Below are 19,486 nucleotides of genomic sequence, written 5' to 3'. Positions count from 1 at the left end.
CCAGGATAACTTAGCCTTGAGCACTGCCATGTGTGGCCAAATACTTTAAAAAAAAAATTAGTGATAGGCCAAATAGATAGCTCAAAGTGCTAGAGCACATGCAAGAGACCTGGGTTCAAGCCCCAACACCACATGATCCCCTAAGCATTGCCAGGAGCAATCCCCAAGCATCAAGTTTGAAATAGCCCCTGAACACCAGTGAGTATGGTCCAAAAGATAAAAATAAAACAATAATAAGTTGGGCCAGAGGAATTCAAAGGAGTAGTAATTATTTCTGACTGGTAGAAATCAAACTTTTATAAGATACTAGTGAACTGCATTAATCCATTTTTCTGGTTTCCCTCCAAGAAATAAGGTTATTACTCCATTTTCCTGGTTTCCCTCCAAGAAATTAGATTGCAGTTTTACCTTACCACTAGAGGCAGTGCACGTTTCTGTCTTATGATCAATATACAAAAAAAATTATGTTCCTGACTACATTAGGGAAGACATCCTTTGATAAAACCCAAAGGATACTAGTTAGGAATATTCCTTTGCTGTCTGTTTTGTTTTGGTTTTTGGTTTTATGAGCACACCTGGCCATGGTCAGGGGGTTATTCGTGGCTCTGTGCTCAGGGATTACTGCTGGCAGGCTCGGGAGATGCCGGGCATTGTACCCGGTCAGCTGTGTGGAAGGCAAATGCCCTATCAACTGTACTATCACTCTGGCCTCCAAGAATAGTTCTAAACTATGAACCCCACACACCAACCTATACATACGAAACATTTGTGTCACTTAGCATAAGTCTAATGATATTTAACCTCCCTTTAGGTCATGATTCTCTACTCAGATCCCAGACGACTTATAAACTTGATTGAGCTAAATTTTTATCTTCTTTCGTTTGTTTGGGTCATACCCAGTGGTTCCCAGGATACATTATCAACTCAGTGTAGAGGCTCAAGCTGGGGTCATTCCGTTGGTGCCAGGAATCAAATCAGGGATCCTATATGAAAACCATGTGCTCCTGTCCTTTGAGTGATCTCCCTGACCACTTTATCTTGATTTTATTTTTAATAAGTGAAGCACAATTTTTATTGAATGAAATTTATATAGAAAGACACGAGGGGAGAGAAAAAAGCACATGTTCAAGAGAAAACACAGGCTTCTCCAGAGTAGAAAAAGCTAGCAAAGATACAAAGAGATAAGCAAGTGAGATACGTGTTCAAGGGAGAACATGGGCTTAAAGAGCAAGTCTTTATCTTGATTTTATACTAATCACATTTCAAAATGGGATGAGGCAGGTGGTTTGAACCTATTATCACAAATTTCAACCAGCATCTCCAATTATCTTTTATAGTATTTGATCTAATTAACTCTCAAAATATTGGCCTAACAACAATCTACTTGTTGTGTTTATTAATTATCCTATAAACTGCTACCCATCTGGACTTCACTTCAGTAAAAAAGGCAATTTTAAAGTCTTTTTCCTGGCACCAGGGATATGGCTCAGTGTTAGAGCACATGTTTTGCATGTATGAGGCCCAAGCTCTACCCTTGGCAGACAAAAAAACTAGTTCTTTTCTATTATAAAAACAATATGTCAGTATGTGCTGACTTTAGAAGATATGGGATCAAGGAATAATATTAAGATATTTTACTCATAACCCTCCCACCAAAAGATAATTTCTGGGGCAAGAATGACAGCTCAATGGGCTAGAGTGCAAGCTTTGCATGCAGAAACCCCAGGTTCAATCCCCAGCACCATAAAATCCTCTGAGCACCTTCAGGCGCAATGAGCTAAGAGGAATCCCTGAACATCATCAGTTGGGCCCTCAACCCCTGCCACCAAAATAAACATAATTACTGGCCCACAGAAAGAGCAGTCACTTAATAGTCCCTGCCTTGCAACCATATGGCCATGAAATCAAATCACCAGTGTCCCACGTGTGTCGAGAACAATCTCAATAGCCCTGCTATTTGTGCTCCCTGGTGCTGCAAGTAATTTCTGGCCATACTACAGCCACGTGTGTATAACCACCATAAAAAAAAGGGTGCAACCCCTGTGGAGCACTACAACTAAAATGATGTGCAAGAGTCCCTGCCAGGAAGTGCGACCACCAATGAGTACCACAACCATAGCTAGTGTGCCTTACCTATGACTGAGAGCCCTGGTTGGCACATGTGCAAGCACCAGCAACTAAAAGCACACAAACTGGGCATTTACCTTATATGCGGTGTACCCGGGTCCAATCCACAGCACCCCAAATGATCCCCTGAGTCCCACCAAGAGTGATCCCTAACAGTAGAGCCAGGAGTAAGCCCTGAGTACCACCAGGTATGACCCAAAGACCAAAAAAATAAATGAAGGCAAATAAACCTCAGTGAGCACTGCAACCAAGTGTTCGAGCACCAACTCCAAGCAAGCATCATAGTCAGGTGTGTGTGACCTTGGTCTTAACAACAACCTCATCAACAACAATAATAGGAGAGGGGGTGGGGAATGTGGGAGGGAACAAAACAAACCACTATTTCCATTTCAGTTTTTTTCCCATGGAAATCATTAAAAGGTGCTTACCTGAAATTCCTTTTCCAACTCACCTGCATTATTCCTTACTTTAATTGTCTCATTTGAAAGGAGGGCACTTCAAGGTGTTAATTATTCAAATATTATTCTTCTCCAGAAGACTCGTGGGGGAAGTGATCAGAAAGAGTACACCAGGTAGGGGACTTCCCTTGCATGTGATCCCCTGACTATCAGTATTTAAATCCTCAATACTGGGTTAAATCCTCAGAACTACAAACGGTCGCCTGAGCCTTGCCAGGAGTGATCCCTGAACACTTTGTGTGGCCCCCCAAAAAACAAACAACAGTAAAAAATGTCAAGGAGCTTCAGGGGTGGAGGAAAGCCAGAAAGCCTGAGTTGCCCTCAGGTCCAGAATGACTGGCATTAACCTTAGTGTTCCCAATGCATTTTTTAAAAGATGGGGGAAAAAGGTTATATTTGTGCCAAGAAAAACACTCAATCTCGAAAGGAATGAAATGAGAAGGTTGTCCCTATCAGCTGGGCCAATACAGATTCTACGCAGGACAGTAAACTGCCAGATGGGACTTGAGAATTAGCAACAAGATGAAGATGTTCATCTTCCACATTACAGGGAACCTAGTACTTTCTTCCAGAGAGTCATTTCTTGCTCAGTTCTCGTTGTCCTGAGCCTCTGTCAGTGATCAGTTTTATAATGCCTACAAGACTAGGATCACATGGTGGAAAACGCCATCTCATAGAGAGATAGACCCTCAGTTACACATACTGACTCCCACCTGGGATCGAGAGCCTATAGATCCTTCATCAGCATAAATTATGTCTACCAGTTCTTAACTGGTACTAAGGGCTATTAATATTTTTTAAAGGCTAGAGGCCAGAGAGATAGTACAGTGGGTAGCACGCTTGCGTTACACGAGGTTGATCCTGATTCAATCCCCAGAATTCCATGTAGTTCAACCAAGCCCATCAGGGGTAATTCTTCCGTGCAGAGGCCAGGAGTTACCCCTGAGAACCACCGAGTATAGCCCCCCAAAAACCAAAAATTTTAAAGGCTAACAGGGATTTTATGACCAGCACTAAATAATAGATGTCCGCGCAATAAATAATAGCGGCCACACGACATCTTATTATGACATCTTATTATCTCATTCCTACTTTGGACAAACTGGCAGGCTACCGAATGTAGCCTGCCCACACGGCAGAGTCTGGCAAACTCCCCGTGGCGTACCCAATATGCCAAATACCAGTAACAATGATGGGTCTCATTCTCCTAAACAGCCTTGAATCTCAGGGCTAGGATGGAGGAGACATTACTGGGGCCTGCTCGAGGCAATCGACGAAATAATATAATGCTCATTTCCCCCCAGTTTTATGAGGAAAGGACTGGCAAGTAAAAACCAGTCATCTGAAGACTATTAATTAACTCTAGAAAATGAGCCTAGAACCAAATGACTAGAAAGGGAAAAAGGGAAACATTAAATTCTTAGTCCATGCCAGAAACTTAATCTAAGCATCTTAATGTCTCTTCCTAACAGTAAACCTTTCAGCTGTAGATCTTAATTTTTTACTCTACAGATCGGAAACTTAAGCTTATAGAAGTTAAGTGACTTGCCAGTAGCACTTCTCTAAGCAGCAGGGCAAGAATTTTAAAACCTTTGCTTTCCACACTAGACCGTTCTATCTATGCCAGACTCCATCTATTAGGAAGAGGACCGTGGGGGAAAAAAAAACCTTTCTCAAAGAAAGGTTTCTACAGATACTACAGAACCTCCTCCTTGAAGTAAAGGTAATAGAAGCTTAGCCCAGTCCTATAGAACCAGTGACTCAAACACCTTAGAACGAAGATATGATTCATCATACTCATCAAAGAAAACCCATATCACAAGATCCCCCCAGCCCATCAGGGGATATCCTAAATTCAGAGTCAGAATAATCCCTAAAATTTGGAGGGAGGGAGAGGGAGAAGAGAAAAAAAGAGGGAAAGAGGCAGAGATAGATCTGAAGATATAAAGTTGCTGTATATAATTTTAATTTTATAATTAAAAACAGTGAGATGCTGTTAAGGTCTCTAATAAGAGGGATTTTAAAAAGTACGGCACCACAAATGGAAAGAGGAGCTTTTTGAAAAAGACATGATGATAGTAAATGAATATTTTTCTACCCATTTTTCCATCTTTGCTTAGGATTGTTGCTAATAATTAGGCCTTTTACCTCAGAAACACAGAAACTGGCCTAAAATCAAAAATCATCTTGTAGTCACTGCTGAAATTTGAAGACAGGGTAGCAGTGAGAAGAGTGAGGAAAATAGTGTAGGTGATTACCAAACCATAGATAAGAAATAGCTGGAGGCAATGTACTCTTCTAAAAGATAGCTCAACATCTGTGATGGAAAAGAAAGCAATAACAGATGAAGAAAAAAAATACTGAGAGCTACAAGAGAAAAGGAAGAAACACAATGTAAAATAAATCCAGGGAGAAGAGAGCTTTACATGCCAGGGAAAGAAAACTGTAAAAGCTAAGACAGATGGGCTGGAGTGGGTAGGGCATTTGCCTTGCGCGCGGCTAACCAGGTTCGATTCCCAGCATCCCATATAGTCCCCCCTGCCCTCCCAGCAACGCATAACCCCTGAGCATTGCCGGGTATGACCATAAAAGCAAAAAAAAAAAAAAAAAAAGCTAAGACAGACCAAAAGGGGGTGAGGGGGGCGGTTACGGTCTGTTATCTTTAGACTGTGAAAGACAATGACATTAAAATCTGGGAAAAATGAGTTTCAGTTCTCCATGGTCAAAAGTCCATTGACTGTGTCATGCCCTTTTTACAATTACAGAAATTGACACTGTTAAGTTGAAATATAAGCTAAAATGTTACTAGACAACCATGAAAGAGACAACCATGTTCTTTGACATTCAGAGATCCCACTGTGAGAGAACCTTTAAAAATCAATACTACTGACCTTTAATTTTTGTACCAAAATTCTGAAATAAGAATCAGTAAACAAAAATGTAGGGGCTCTGGCTGATGAGGTCACAGAGATCTACAAAGCACAGCTTAAAGACGTAGTACTACCTGGTTTACTTAGAAAAAAATGGATGCCCACGTTTTTCTAATCATGGAAAAGCCCATAAACACCTTTGATAAGGTCTCCAAGCTGAGGTGGTAACTTAACGGGCTGAAAAGCTCTAGACTAAGCAGTTTTTCTTTTTCGTCCTGTTTCTCATTGGTCAAGGCAAAAAAAGATAGGTAGAATGACCTTTCTGGCTCATCAAATGACCTTTCTGGCTGATTACTCAGGATGACAGGGGCCAGAGAGATAGTATAGTAGGCAGAGGGGATCACCTTGCATGTGTCCAACCTAGCACCATATGGTCTCCAGAGCCCCACCATGAGGGATCCTTGAGCATCACTGGATGTGTTCCAAAAACCAAAACCAAATAAAAGCCATCATTCAAGCTGAATGAACAAACTCCCTGTCAGTAATTCTATCCTTTCCCAGGTTAAATTTCAACACTGCCCTCCCCCCCCAACCCCACCCCATTAGCCTCTCACTGCAATCCGTAAGAGGTCACTAACCTGACTGGGTTCAGAAAAGCAAAGGGAAAGCCTAAAACTAGAGATACAAGGCTCTCAATCTTTAAGCTCACCACACACTGGATGATTTGGTCACAGACAGTTCACTGAGGGCCCGGAGCAATAGTACAGTGAATGGAGTGCTGGCTTCGCAGTGGGCAACTTCGCCCCCTGTTACCTCATTCGGTCCCCTGAGGCCCTCCCCTGAGCACTGTCAGGTGTTAATCCAACCCACCTCAAATAACCAACCAACCAAACAAACAAACAAAACAAAACCCAAAGGAAAGGAAGTTCATTGAGATTTCTAATGTTTAAAACATTGCTTTGTTACAAAGTGAAAGACACAGTACTGACTTTCTGAACTATAAACTCTCTTGCAGCTTAATCCTGTGACCTAGGTAATTTTTCTGGCCTTCATTAGGTTTTTCCAGGATATAATGACACCAGGCTACCTAGTTTGTATTTAGGGGTAGCACTGTAGCATTGTCCTCCCATTGTTCATCAATTTGCTCGAGCAGGCACCAGTAACATCTCACAACAAATTGTTAGACTTGTTGTTACTGTTTTTGGCATATTGAATAGCCAAGGGGAGCTTGCCAGGCTCTGCCTGTGGGCGGGATACTCTCTATCCCGGTAGTTTGCCGGGCTCTCTGAGAGGGACAAAAGAATCGAACCAGGGTCCGCCTCGTGCAATGCAAATGCCTTACCCGCTGTGCTATTTAGGGGTAGAGTCAATAATTGATTTTTGGCAAGATGGAGTCAGACAGACACAAAAGAATGAAGGCAGCAAACAAAGGAGGACTACAGAGGAGAATGAGCTGGAAGGGTTCAGCTGACATTCAGTCTGAATCAAGGGCTGAAAAGCTGCAGGAAGTGGCCAGGGGACAGTCTGGAAAGGTCAACAGTGGGACATTTACAGTAAGCCTACTCACAACTTCTTACCTTACACATCACTAGCTCAGTGAATAATTACTATAGTACTTTATAATTAACAAAACACATTTCTTCTGGGGGGTAGGATCCTCCCAAGCAGTGCTCAAAAGGACTGAGGGGGCGCTTCCAGCAGCACTCAGTCAACTGGCTGGCAGACAACCCAAGGACACAGCGCTTCTAGGACCCTTTGGCACCAGGGAGCACCAGGCCACCCTGGCAGTGCTCGATGCTCAGGGGTTTCCAGGGCTATGCCGACATTTTTGGCCTGGGTAATTCTCTCTTATGAGGAACTGTTCTGTGCAGTGTAGAATATTTAGCTGAATCTTTGTTCTATACCCATTAGTTGCTTAGTTAAACATTTCCCCAACAACCAAAATTTATTCCAGGTATCACCCAATGTTCTCTGCAGAGCACACTGCGAGAGTGTTGAGAACCACTGCTCTAAGGGTCACAGAGGTTTAGAACAAAGGTCAGTCAATGCAAGTTGAAAATAAGAAAAAAAATGGGGGCGTTGGGCTGGAGTGATAGTACAGTGGGTAGGGTGTTTGCCTTTCATGAGGCCAACCGGGGTTCCATCTCCAGGATCCCATATGGTTCCCGGAGCACTGCCAGGAGTAATCCCTAAGTACTGCCAGGTGTGGGCCCAAAACAAAAACAAAGAAAAAAAATCACAAAGGTCTTCATACTTGAATTGATCCTTGAAGAACAGCAAAATTCTAAGTCTGGGGAGATGGCTTCAAGGACTAAAGCACAACTTGTATGCTGGAACCCTAGATTCCATTTCCAGTATCATATAGTTCCTCAACACTAGTAGGAGTGGCCCCTAAATACTCGAACAGGTACAGATCCTCCCCAAACACTGCAGAATGTGCTCCCCCCAAACCCTTATAATAAGTAGGTGAAGGGTTGAAGCAATAGTACAGTAGGTAAGGCGCTAACTTTGCATGCAACTGGCCCAGGTTCAATCCCCACCTCCCCATATGGTCCCTTGAGCCTTGCCAGAAGTGATCCCTGAGCACAGAGCCAGGAGTAAGCCCTGGGCACTGCTAGGTGTGCCCCCTCCCCTAAAAAATAGGTGAAATTCCAAAAAGGAAGAATAACTTTGAAAGTAAGGAGATGTGGGGCCAAGAGGTATCATAGTAGGTAAGGCATTTGCCTTGAATGAGGCAGACTAGGGTTTGGTCTCTGGCACCCCCTATGATCCCTGAATATTGCCAGAAGTAGCCCCAAAGCAAAAACAAAGTAAGGAGATACAAAACACAGGTCTGCTGGGAAGAGCAGAAGTATTTTGTTGGAAATAGGAGATAAGGATGAAGAAGTCCATCAGTCTGGTCACAGATAGTTAAACATCTATCTGGTTGGTTGCACGCACCAACCCAGGTTCGATCCCTGCCAAGGCATATAGCCCAAAATGCCACCTAGAGTAATTTTTGTGTGCAGAGCCAGGAGTAAGCCCTGACACTGCTGGGTGTGACCCAAGAACAAAAACAAATAAAATGTTTAGCTCAGGGGCTGGAGGGATAGTACAGTGGGTAGGGAAATTGCCTTGCACATGGCCAAGCCGGGTTTGATCCCCAGTACTCCATATAGTCCCCTCCCCTCAGTATTCCTGAGTGCAGAGCCAGTAATACCCCCGAGTGCTGCTGGGTATGGTCCCCCCACCCCACCTCTCAAAAAAAAGCTTTAGGTCATGCTGGAGATAAGGTAGAGCAGATAAAGTGCTTGGTAAGCCCTGAACACAGCTGGATGTAGCCCAACTCCCTAAATTAAATTAAAATTAAATGTTTAGGTCAAACCAATGGTATTTCCGTTTGTCCCATCTTCCCCTCCTAGGGCTGGAGCGATAGCACAGCGGTAAGGCGTTTGCTTCTCGTGCAGCCAGCCCGGCCGGGCCGGGTGTTCCTCCGCCCCTCTCAGTGAGCCTGGCAAGCTATCGAGAGTATCTCACCTGCGCAGCAAAGCCTGGCATACTACCCGCGACGAATTCAATATGCCAAACACAGTAACAACAAGTCTCAAAAAAATGGAGAAGTTACTGGGCCCGCTCGAAGAAAATCGATGACAATAGGAGGACAATGTTTGTTTGTTTTTTTGTTTGTCCCATCTTTCCAAGAGGACAGAATGTTATGTCTTAAGCTCAGAAGCAGCACATAGGTGGGAAAAATAACTGAGAACAAGGATGGCTAGGAGTTTTCCAAAGAGATCATGATGGGCCTTGCATGACTACATTTCAGAGAGCAAAAAGAGAGGAGAGGACATTCCAAGTGAGGATATCTGGGCTGAAAGAAAGAAATGGCACTATATCTAGGAGATGCAGAACAACAGCTGGGAAAGAAGATCATCCTAAAGATCATCAGAACACAGACGATATGAATCAGACTTTACTGAGGACAGTCAGTACTGAGGACTCCTAAGGGGCAGGGAGATATGGCTGTCATGTGTAACCTTGGATACATATTAGAAAGACCTGAGGAAGCTTAATTTGAAGGCTATCAAGACCCAGGTCTCAACTCTAAAAATCTAATTTAACTGAATTAGAATGGAGCCAAGTATTTAAGATGTGGGGATGTGGGGGGTGGAGGAGGGACTAGCCAGTTGCACCCTGAAGCCTAGGGGCCCCTCCTAGCAACACTAGACCCAGCTGTACAGGCCTGAGACATCAGTGCTTATGGCCAGCAATGCACTAACGTACCAGAGTCACCCAGTAACTTTGGGGGGGGGGGGGGGCGGGGGACAGCAATGGGGTACCAGAAATCAAACTCGGGGCCTCTGTATGCAAGTCATTCATTTAGTCCTCTGAACTATCTGCTGGTTCCCAAGTACTGTTTTTAAAGTTCTACAGGTAATTGTTACTGCTTATAACATTTTGGAACCATAAATCATATCTTCATCCTCCAAAAAAAAATGGGAAATTTAGCAATTTAGCAATCTGTCTAAATTCAGAGATGGTTGGGTATAAGGCTGGAATAGGAAAAAAAAAAGTGCTCTCAAAGATGCTACCCTATAAGTAAAGATAGGGGTCAGTAATGGGAAGTGCTTAAGTTGCTCATTTTGACAACTTCTAATCTAGGTTCTGGAAGATATCAAAAGTAGTGAGCTAAGTTCCATACTTCAGTCTATAAGAAGCAGAATTATCTGACGACTTGACTTTTAAGTTTTGTCAGGACTGAAGCCTGAATTAATCTAATCATAAAACTATCGACATAAGCATCCCCTAAAGTGTCTAGGGTAATGGATGTTGGTTTCATTGTTGTCTCCTGGGAGCCCTTAGGAAAGGTTCTCAGGAGACTCCCCAGAAAGCCAGATAAACAAGCCAAACCACACAGCTTCATGGAGGAAGCAATGACTTTTTAAAATACAGCATATTTGGGGCTGGAAAGATAGTACAGAGAGGAGGGCATTCAATTTGCACGCGGCTGACCAAGGCTGGATCCCTGGTCCTGAGTGCAAAGCCCTGAGCACCACTGGGTATGGACAAAAAAATTTTAAAATAAAATAAAATACAGCATATTTTTCACTTCATGAAGGAAAGTTGGGTTCCTCTTCACCATTTAGAAAAAAAAAAGTGCTCTCAAAGATGCTACCCTATAAGCAAAGATAGGGGTCAGTAATGGGAAGTGCTTAAGTTGCTCATTTTGACAGACCTCCATTTTAGCAGGAAACATCAACTGGTTCTCAGCCCTAGATCATCCATGCCTATGTTTCTGTTAAAGGAAAGGATAGTCAGAGCCCTTTATAAGAGTCCTACCTTCCTACTGTATCACGGATGTTTTGACAACAGATGGCAGATGAGGGATTTGCAGAGATTTCAAGCTGGGAATCTGAGTCTGCCCTATATTTCCAGTTTATTAATTCCAGCGTACTGGTACAGATGACTACCAGAACAAAGCAACAAAACATTATTCTAGGGGTCTCTTTGTTAATCCCAGATGCACAACAACCAGTCAAAGCTCTAATATGGGGGGTCATGCTGAAAGTAGTCCCTGGAAGTAGAAACACTGCCTCCCACCCTCTACTCTTGAAGGATCCAGCTCAAGACATAAGAAAACTACTGCTGGCAATGGGCTTAGTATGTGTTCTTGGGATGGGCTTAGGGTTAATGCCAGCTGCAAGGCAGAATCCCTGAAAACAATTTGTTCTGTGAGACAGTATGAGTGGAGATAAAGGACAAATGAGAGCCCTAAGATGTTTAATTTAATTAAGAGCCTAATTTATTGGACACGTATTCTATGCCAAACACCATGAAAAGCATTTTACTTCCCAACATATTTATAAGACAGGTACTTTTTTAAAAACTTTTTTATTGAATCACTGATATAGACCTTTACATAATTGGATTTCAGTCATACAATATTCCAACACCCATCCCTCCACCAGGTACATTTCCCGGCACCAGTGTCCCAGGTTTCCTCCCTACACCTGTCTCTCTTTCTTTCTCCTACCTCCTCCCTCCCTCCTCCCTCCCTCCTCCTCTCTCTCCCCTCTCCCTCCCTCCTCACCCCCTTTTTGGACACACTGGTTTGCAATACTGATACTAAAAGGTTAAGACAGGTAATGTTATCCTCCCGATTTTGCAAATAAGAAAATGAGGCCTGGGTTAAATATTCAAAGGAGCTGAACGCCTGCTTTGTGCATGGGAGACCCAAGTTGGATCCCTGGCACCACATGGTTCCCCCAGAGACCAAGAGCAATCCCAGAGCACAGGAGTCAGAATCAGCCCCTGCGCACTGCCAGGTATGGGTCCTGCCCACTCCCCCAATAAAACACAAAACATCCTCAAGACCAGGAAAATAGCTCAATGGGTTGAAGCACATGCTTTGTATGCTGGAGCCCTGGTTCAACTGGGGTGCCCTAAGCATCACTGGGAAGACTCTCACCTAAGCACTGAGCTGACAGCCCCTGAGCACCACCTGGATGACTCAAAGCAAAATAGTGTTCCATATATCTGTTAATTTCACATCAATAAATAAGGCAATACTGGCAAAAATTATAAGTAAATATTATAAATATAACTGAATTAGTATTGATTAAATATATATATATATACACACACATATATATATTTACCAGTGTGAGAAACAAAATGCACACACCTCCAGACTGAGAAGGAAACAAAAGAACGCATGTGTCTCAAAAATCCGCTCCAAGACTGAAAAATTGTTATTCAAATTCAATCTGATTTATGATCCAAGCATCTTTCTTTATGTGAGAGGTCTGGTTTGTTTTGGGCTAAGGAGTGAGGGAAGAGGTAGGAAATTATAAAGATATTCCTAATGGATTCAGATGTAATATCCTTCCTCATCAACTGACCACAGTAAAACTATACAGAAAGCACTGATTACAAATAAGATGGGCTGGAGAGATAGCACAGTGGGTAGGGCGTTTGCCTTGCACCTGGCCAACCCAGGTTCGATTCTTTTACCCCTCTCAGAGAACCCGGCAAGCTACTGAGAGTATCTCGCCCTCATGGCAAAGCCTGGCAAGCTACTCATGACCTATTCGATATGCCAAAAACAGTAACAACAAGTCTCACAATGGAGACGTTACTGGGCCCACTCGAGCAAATCGATGAACAACAGGAGGACAGTGACAGTGACAGATATATTTACCAGAGGAAGTTTGGTACATTCTCAATCGAGGTAAAGTTTTAGTGGATTTGTTTCAAAACAATCTCTTTAAAAAGAAAAACAGAGAAGAGATTAAATAAATAGGTTCTTCAGAATAGATGGCTTGATGTATGGTAAAGCAATAAACCCAAAATATTATCAATCTTTGCACTTGAAAGTCCCTGATACACCCATTAATCATTCCTACTCAGATTTGTCCAGTTTTTGTTGTTGTTTTAGGCCACACCCAGCTGTGCTCAGGGCTTCCTCCTGGCTCTGTGCTTAGGGATCACTTCCGGAGGGCTCTGGGGACCATATGTGTGGTGCTGGAGATTGAACTCTGGTCAGCCATATAAAAGGCAAGTACACTGACCATTGTATCATTGCTCTGGTCCCAACTTGTCCTTATTTTTTCTTATACAATAATTACTCCCACTCAACCTTTTTCATTCTTTCTGACTTCATTGCCTGGATTTGTTCTTTCATTTACCACTATTTCCCAGGTGCAGTGCTAGACCATTGTCCTTGCTTTTAGAAAGCTCACATGATACTCAGTAAGCTATTATCTGCCCATCTCAATCACCAGACTGCAAGCCTGAGCGAAGGCTTTGTTTTCGGAACCCAGCAGCATCTGGCATACAGTGAAAACTAAAATGTTTGTTATAAGACATTAGATTGCTTTAGCAAGCTCCTTGATTCATAAATATTTTAAAATAGAAAACATTTTCAAAAAAAGACTTAATTGCCTTTTAAACTACAAAAGCTACATATGCACAATATGAAAACAATGCAGGGCCAGAGTGTTAGCCAGGCACATGTCAGTGATCTGGATTCAATTCTAGGCACTACAATGATCACCTGAGTCCTCCCAAGAGTAAGCCCTGAGCATCACCAGGTTTGGACCAAAAACTAGGAAAAAAAAAAGAAAAGAATGCAGAGCCAGAGTCAGAGGTTGTTCACGGTAAGGGAGTCAACCCTAGTTCAACCTCCAGAACCTAACATAACAGTCTCCCAAGCACCACTGGGTGTAAATCTTGAGCACTGCCCGATTAGGCACCCAAACAAATCAATAACAACAAAGCAGAGCGCTAGAGAGTGGAGGTGCTTGCCTTATATGCAGCTGACCTGTTTGATCTCCAGCAGGCACCTCATGGTCCCCAGAGCACTGCCAAGAGCAGTCCTTAAACAGAACCAGGAACAGCTCCCAAGTACCACCAGATATGGGTCCACACCCCAATCCCAGGGAAAAAAAATTTTTAGGCCATACTCCAGACCTGCAGAGTCAGAAACTCTAGAGGTAGGATCTCCCAATATTTTCATTTTAAACTCACTGGATGAGGGTGAGTCTGACCTGCACTAAAGGTTGAAAACCACTGCTCAATTTCAGTTAAGCCACCCTTGTCAAGCCAGTTTTCTTCCACTGTCCCTTAAACACATCAGGCATTGTTACCTTGTTCTATGGCCCTGTTTCAAATTGCTTTCTGACCCTACGGATCTGTCAAAGTCCAAAAAGTCCTAACTTCTCCCCCAGAGTACTCTTATTACCACACATCACACAGATCCCTCTTGCCCTTCCCCCAACTCCTAAGATATACCTAACCCCTCTACCACACAATTAAACACTGTCTTCAATGCTGGAGACCATCTTTATTATTCCCAAACAGATCAGAACTCCTTAAAGATATGAATCATATTTTTATAGCTTTCTCAATCTTGCTCAAAGCACATAAATTAAATTTTGATGAATTCACTGAGAACAATATTGAGAAACCTGACTGGATTAAAAAGTCTGAAATTCTGGGCGGGGGTGTGTTTCAGTGGCAGAGTATAAGCTCTGCATGCATAAGGGGCCAGATTCACACCCAAACTCTGGAATTTCAAGTTAAGGCCACTATAACCTTGGACAAGTTTAATTCTCAGGCATTGGTTTGTAAATGATGTTTAAATGATGTTTAAATTAGATTTGAAGACTGGAGCTATAGAACAGAGGGTAGGGATTTTTGCTTTGCATGGGCCAACCCAGGTACCCCACTTGGTCCCCTAAACACTGATAGGAGTGATCCTTGAGGGCAAAGCCAGGAGTAAGTACTGATCACAGCCAGGGATATGGCACCCCAAAATAATAAGAGTTGATGACTCCTTCTTAGTCTGAACATTGCTGGTTTTATGAAATGTTCCATATTATAATATCTTATCCCATATGCTTTCATGTCGTTTAGCTTATAATGCTATTGTGGCCATTTTAAAATTTGCCATTATAAACATGGTTTTTCATAGTTATCTAGGATATTCATTAAGTAAGAATGATATTTTCATTCATCTCTGAATCTTTCAGTCATAACACTTTCAACATAATTACCTGGAACAAACAATGCAATTTGCAGAAAATTACTTGGTAAAACTTTTAAAAGCCTTATTTAGGAGTCAGAGAGATAGTAAATCAGGTAGAGTGCTTGCCCTTCAAGCAGCTGACCTGGGTTCAATCCCCAGAACCCCATATGGTACCCAAGCCCCCCCTAGAAGTGACCATGAATGTAGAGTCAGCACTGATCCCTGAGCACTGCAAGGCACCATCGGCCCAAACCCAAAAATAAATGAATGTCTTACTTATATATAAAACCAAAGCACAGATCGGTTATCACCCAAAGGGTCCTTTTAAATATTTATTATTATAAATACTAAGAATAGGAAATGATTTATGGAATTAGTTACTTTGTCAGCATCAGGGGCAGTCAACCAGCTGAAGGGGAAAGAATGCAAAAGGAATCTTATATACATTTGGGGACAGACTAAACTTAAACACTAAAAGATCATAAGGTGGGGTTGAAGTGATGGCACGTGGAAAGGGTGTTTGCCCTGCATATGGACAATCAAGTTTTGATCCCTGGTATCCTATATAGTCCCCCGAGCCCACCAGGAGTAATTCCTGAGTGCAGAGCCAGAAGTAACCATCCCTGAGCATTGCCACCAAGTGTGACCCAAACTGCCCCCTCAAAAAAAAAAAAAATCCCAAGGCAATCTTGCTGCAACACACACACACGGACACAAAGACACAAAGACACACACACACACACACACACACACACACACACTATCCTGTACTCTGAACTTGCATGTGCTAGTTCCAGAGTTGGGATAAACCCGATATTGGATCCTCCTGTGCAAATTTTCAAAAACAGCAAAGTAAACCAAAGATGCCTAAGAGGCAGGAGAAATCAGTTCAATCTAAAGGAAGGGACAGCAAAGAAAAATTGAAGGCTAAGAAAAAAGAACCGAAGGATAGAGAAAGCCTTCACTCCTTGCCTGAATAATGAAAAGGAACAGTGGAAAATTCACTGACACTTTCCCATGGGCCCGGAATAGGAGCCCAGCACTGGGGGGCTGCAAAGAGGGACCCTAACCTCAAGGAGGTAAGGACCTTAAGGGGAAGACTGTGCCTCCAGCCTCCAGTGCATGAGAGTGTGTGAGTATGTGTGTGTGCTCCTAACTGGAAAAATCAAGCAAGGGAGGCTTCACAGAGAAGGTGGTGAGTTAGTGGAATTTTGAAGTGTGTAGGAGGATTTGCTAAGAAGGGGAGAAAAAAGAAAGAAAGAAAAAAAAAAAGATTTGCAGCAAGTTATTTTGGGGATGAAGCATTCACATATGTTTATGGCTGTTCCTTTTGGCCTTGAAATCACGGCAGTGTCTCACATTCAGCACCACTTTGTCAAGGTTCTGTCTCTTTTGACTTTCTCTTAAGTACTGAGTCCAGAACTGAAAAGGAGCCAGAAAGCCCCAGAATGAGGTGAGTGTCGGCCAAATCTGCTCTGTCACCTCCAAATCCAACCAGCCCAGCTCGCCCCAGTCCTGTGCTAGCAGCCAAGGAAGGGGAAGCTAATTATATCCTCTGGAGGCCAGGCTAGGTGGAAAATCTGGATGCAGGCAGACACGGCTTCGCGCTGCTCTGCCAGGAAAGCGCCACGGGAGAGCATGAGGCTCCCGGTCTACCTGTGACAGGGAGACCAGCTCTGCAGAAAAAAAGGCTGCAGGAGAGAACCTGGGGAAGACACTGCATTGGCCAGCGCGCCAGTATCAAGTGGGATAATCTGCACGGGCGGTTTAGCCAAGAACCTCTGGCCACTGCACGCATTAGACCAACGTTAGAGCTTATGAGGAGCACAACTATTGTTTTCATCAATACAGAGCCCCCTCAATCTTCCGCCACTAACAGGAAAATGCATTTTTTATTTTTGCAGCAGACTTTTAGGACGCCGCCAAAAGCAACTCCACAGATGACAAGTAGATTAAAAAAAAAAAAATTTTTTTTTCCTCCAAGGGTGGAAGATCAAATTCCACCTGCGCCGGCTGGGAGAAGCCGAGAGACCCTGAGGTCAAACAGTCAGCCCCGCCTCTTGACCTTGAGCCCGGGCTCTCCGCCGCGCCGTGCCTCAGTTTCCTCACAGTGTCAAGTGGGACTCCCGAAGCGGCCGCGTCGCGGGGCCGTGTCGGGGTCCCGCCAGAGAGGATGCTCTCGGCGGCACCCGCGGCCGCAGGGGCGCGAGCCCCGCTCCCCAGCTCGTCTCCCCGAGTCCCCCGCCTGAGGGGCGGGCGGGGCACGGGAATGCCCGACCCCGAGGCCCACCCGGAGCACAGCCGCCCGCCGAGCCGGAGCCGGAGCCGGAGCGGGGGTCGCCGCGCCGGGAGCCCCGAGGCTCGGCCGCCGCCTCACAGCCCGGGCCGGGGGAGCGGCCGCGGGGAGGCCGGGCTGGCCCGCGCGCGAGGAAGGAGGACGCCGGGTGCCGGGGCAGACCCCCGGCCCGGGGCAGGCAGCGCGAGTCCCGGGTCCCGCCGCGTCACCGAGACTCGGGGAGTGACGTGCCCCGCCGGCGGCGCCGGGCGCCCCTCCGCGCGGCCGCGACCGAAGCGCTCACTCACCTGAGGCGCGGGTACCGCCGTGAGTGCAGCAGCGGCAGCGGCAGCAGCGGCAGCAGCAGCAGCGGCGCTGAGGGGCGGGGGAAGGCGGGAGGGGGCGGGGGGCAGCGGGGAAGCGCTGCGGCCGCGCAGGCGCGCTGAGGGGGCCGGGCCGCGCAGGCGCACTAGGCCCGCCGGCCCCGAGAACTACCGAGATGATGGTGGCGGCGCCGGGAGGGGCCGGAGGCGCCATCTTGGATGTAGTTTTTCTGACTGCGGCGTCTCCTCGGAGGACCCTCAATTAGCGCTGCCCCGAGGGAGGGGCGTGAGGGCTGCGTCGGGCTGGCCTCCGCCCCTTCCGCCGAGCCCCTTGCCCGGGGAAAGCCTGGCGGGGCCTGGCCACCTCCTTTTAACAGGCGCAGAGATCTACTGCTGGCTTCAAGGCGTCTCGCAGAGGGTTCGGCTGGTGGAAGTGGCTTTAGTAAATTTTGAATGAACTGAGTCATTGCAGAACCAGAGCCCAGAGACTCAGGGCTCCCGATTCCCACTCTTCTGTTCCAACATCTCCCAACAACTGCCAGTCATACCCTCTCTTTGGTTTTGATTCTGTTTAACTGGGGGCTCCCAATTAGTGCTTTGGGGCCCAGGGACTCTACTGGCAACTCTCAGTGCCAGGGCCGAGCAGGCAGTGCCATGCACAACCCACGCCAGCCCTGCAGTACCGCGGAGACCTCTAGGACTGCATCCAGAGATGCTCAGTGCTGGGGTGCAGTATGGACGCCAGAATGGCCCCCAGCAGCGCTCAGTGCTGGCGGACCATGTGGTTCCTGGAACCCAAGTGCTGTACTATCTCCAAGCCCTCATACCATCTCTTCTTGAGAGCAATGTGAGAAGTAAATGGGGGATGCACCCCTTCGAGACTAAAGAAGTGGGCGTCACTCTCATAGCAGCTAGAAGCGCTAGACCTGGTTTGGTGCTTGGCCTTCAATGGGGTGCTGCTCTGCCAGGGTTCTGGGGGCCACAGAGGTACACCCACCAGTGTTCTGGGGCCAGGTGAGCATGCACCCTTTGAGGTATCAGGGTATCAGGCTCTACCTTTTACCTCCATTAAGCTTAGGCCAACAACTTTAACACCACCAAAATGTATGAAACATCACCAACACCACCACCATCACCCATTCCATTATTTAGTTAAGCCACTGATGTTAACGACTAAATGTAAGACACCTTCTTAACTAAATTAGTGCAAATGAAAGGAGTATTATCATATATCCCAAGGGCAGCAAAAATTCTTTAGGGCCAGGAATGTAACTCAGTGACAGAGGACTTTCCTTGCATGTGTGAGGCCTTGGGTTTAATTAATATCTAGTACTTCTCCCCTCCAAAAAAGACCTCAAAAAAAAATGTCATCAAGTACAATTCCAGAACCAAATTTGGAAAGTGGGAAAACTAGATTCGAGCACTTCATTTTATTATATATATTCCAAACTGGATCTTTTTCCGTCTGTACTAAAGTTTGTATGTTGTGTGTGATGTGTGTGTATGTGTCCCCTTGGTAAAGACAACCATCTCCATATGAACACATTATCTTTTCTGTGCTCTATTTAGCGGTTGAAGGTAAGTAAAAAAAATTTTCCTCCTGGTGGAGGGAAGATGACACTGGGAGCAGGATGTGTGATGGAACATTGTCTAAAACCCAACTATGAATAACTTTGTAAAAAATAAAAATTGAGTTTAAGAAACTTTTACTGAACAGAAAAATGGAACATGTAATATATTAAATATGGAAAGTACAATCACCTTTGGAGATAGGTGACTTTATCAGATAAGGAAATTGAGGGCTCAAGATGAAGATTCACTTCAAATTCTACTCTTTTTCCCCCTTTGATTTTTGGGCCACATCCAACATCCTCAGGAATTACTCCTGGCTCTGTACTTAGGGATCACTCCTGGCACTCAACATACTA

The 19,486-nt window shown here is 44.9% G+C and overlaps 1 protein-coding gene across 2 annotated transcripts in view; it reads right to left on the bottom strand.

Annotated features, from left to right (window-relative positions):
* NDRG3 (NDRG family member 3) overlaps nucleotides 1-17,641 on the bottom strand; it is an 86,792-nt gene extending 69,151 nt beyond the window's left edge. For both annotated transcript variants that reach the window (XM_056121486.1, XM_056121487.1), the window contains exon 1: nucleotides 17,544-17,641. The gene's annotated coding sequence lies outside the window, so the exon portion shown is untranslated. The remainder of the gene's footprint in view (nucleotides 1-17,543) is intronic.
* Nucleotides 17,642-19,486: the final 1,845 nt, after the last annotated feature.

This window comes from Sorex fumeus, unplaced genomic scaffold (assembly GCF_029834395.1).
Source record: "Sorex fumeus unplaced genomic scaffold, SorFum_2.1 ptg000044l, whole genome shotgun sequence".
Taxonomy (NCBI): domain Eukaryota; kingdom Metazoa; phylum Chordata; class Mammalia; order Eulipotyphla; family Soricidae; genus Sorex; species Sorex fumeus.
Note: the sequence above shows the minus strand (reverse complement) of the source record. Positions and strands in the feature narration are given on the sequence as shown.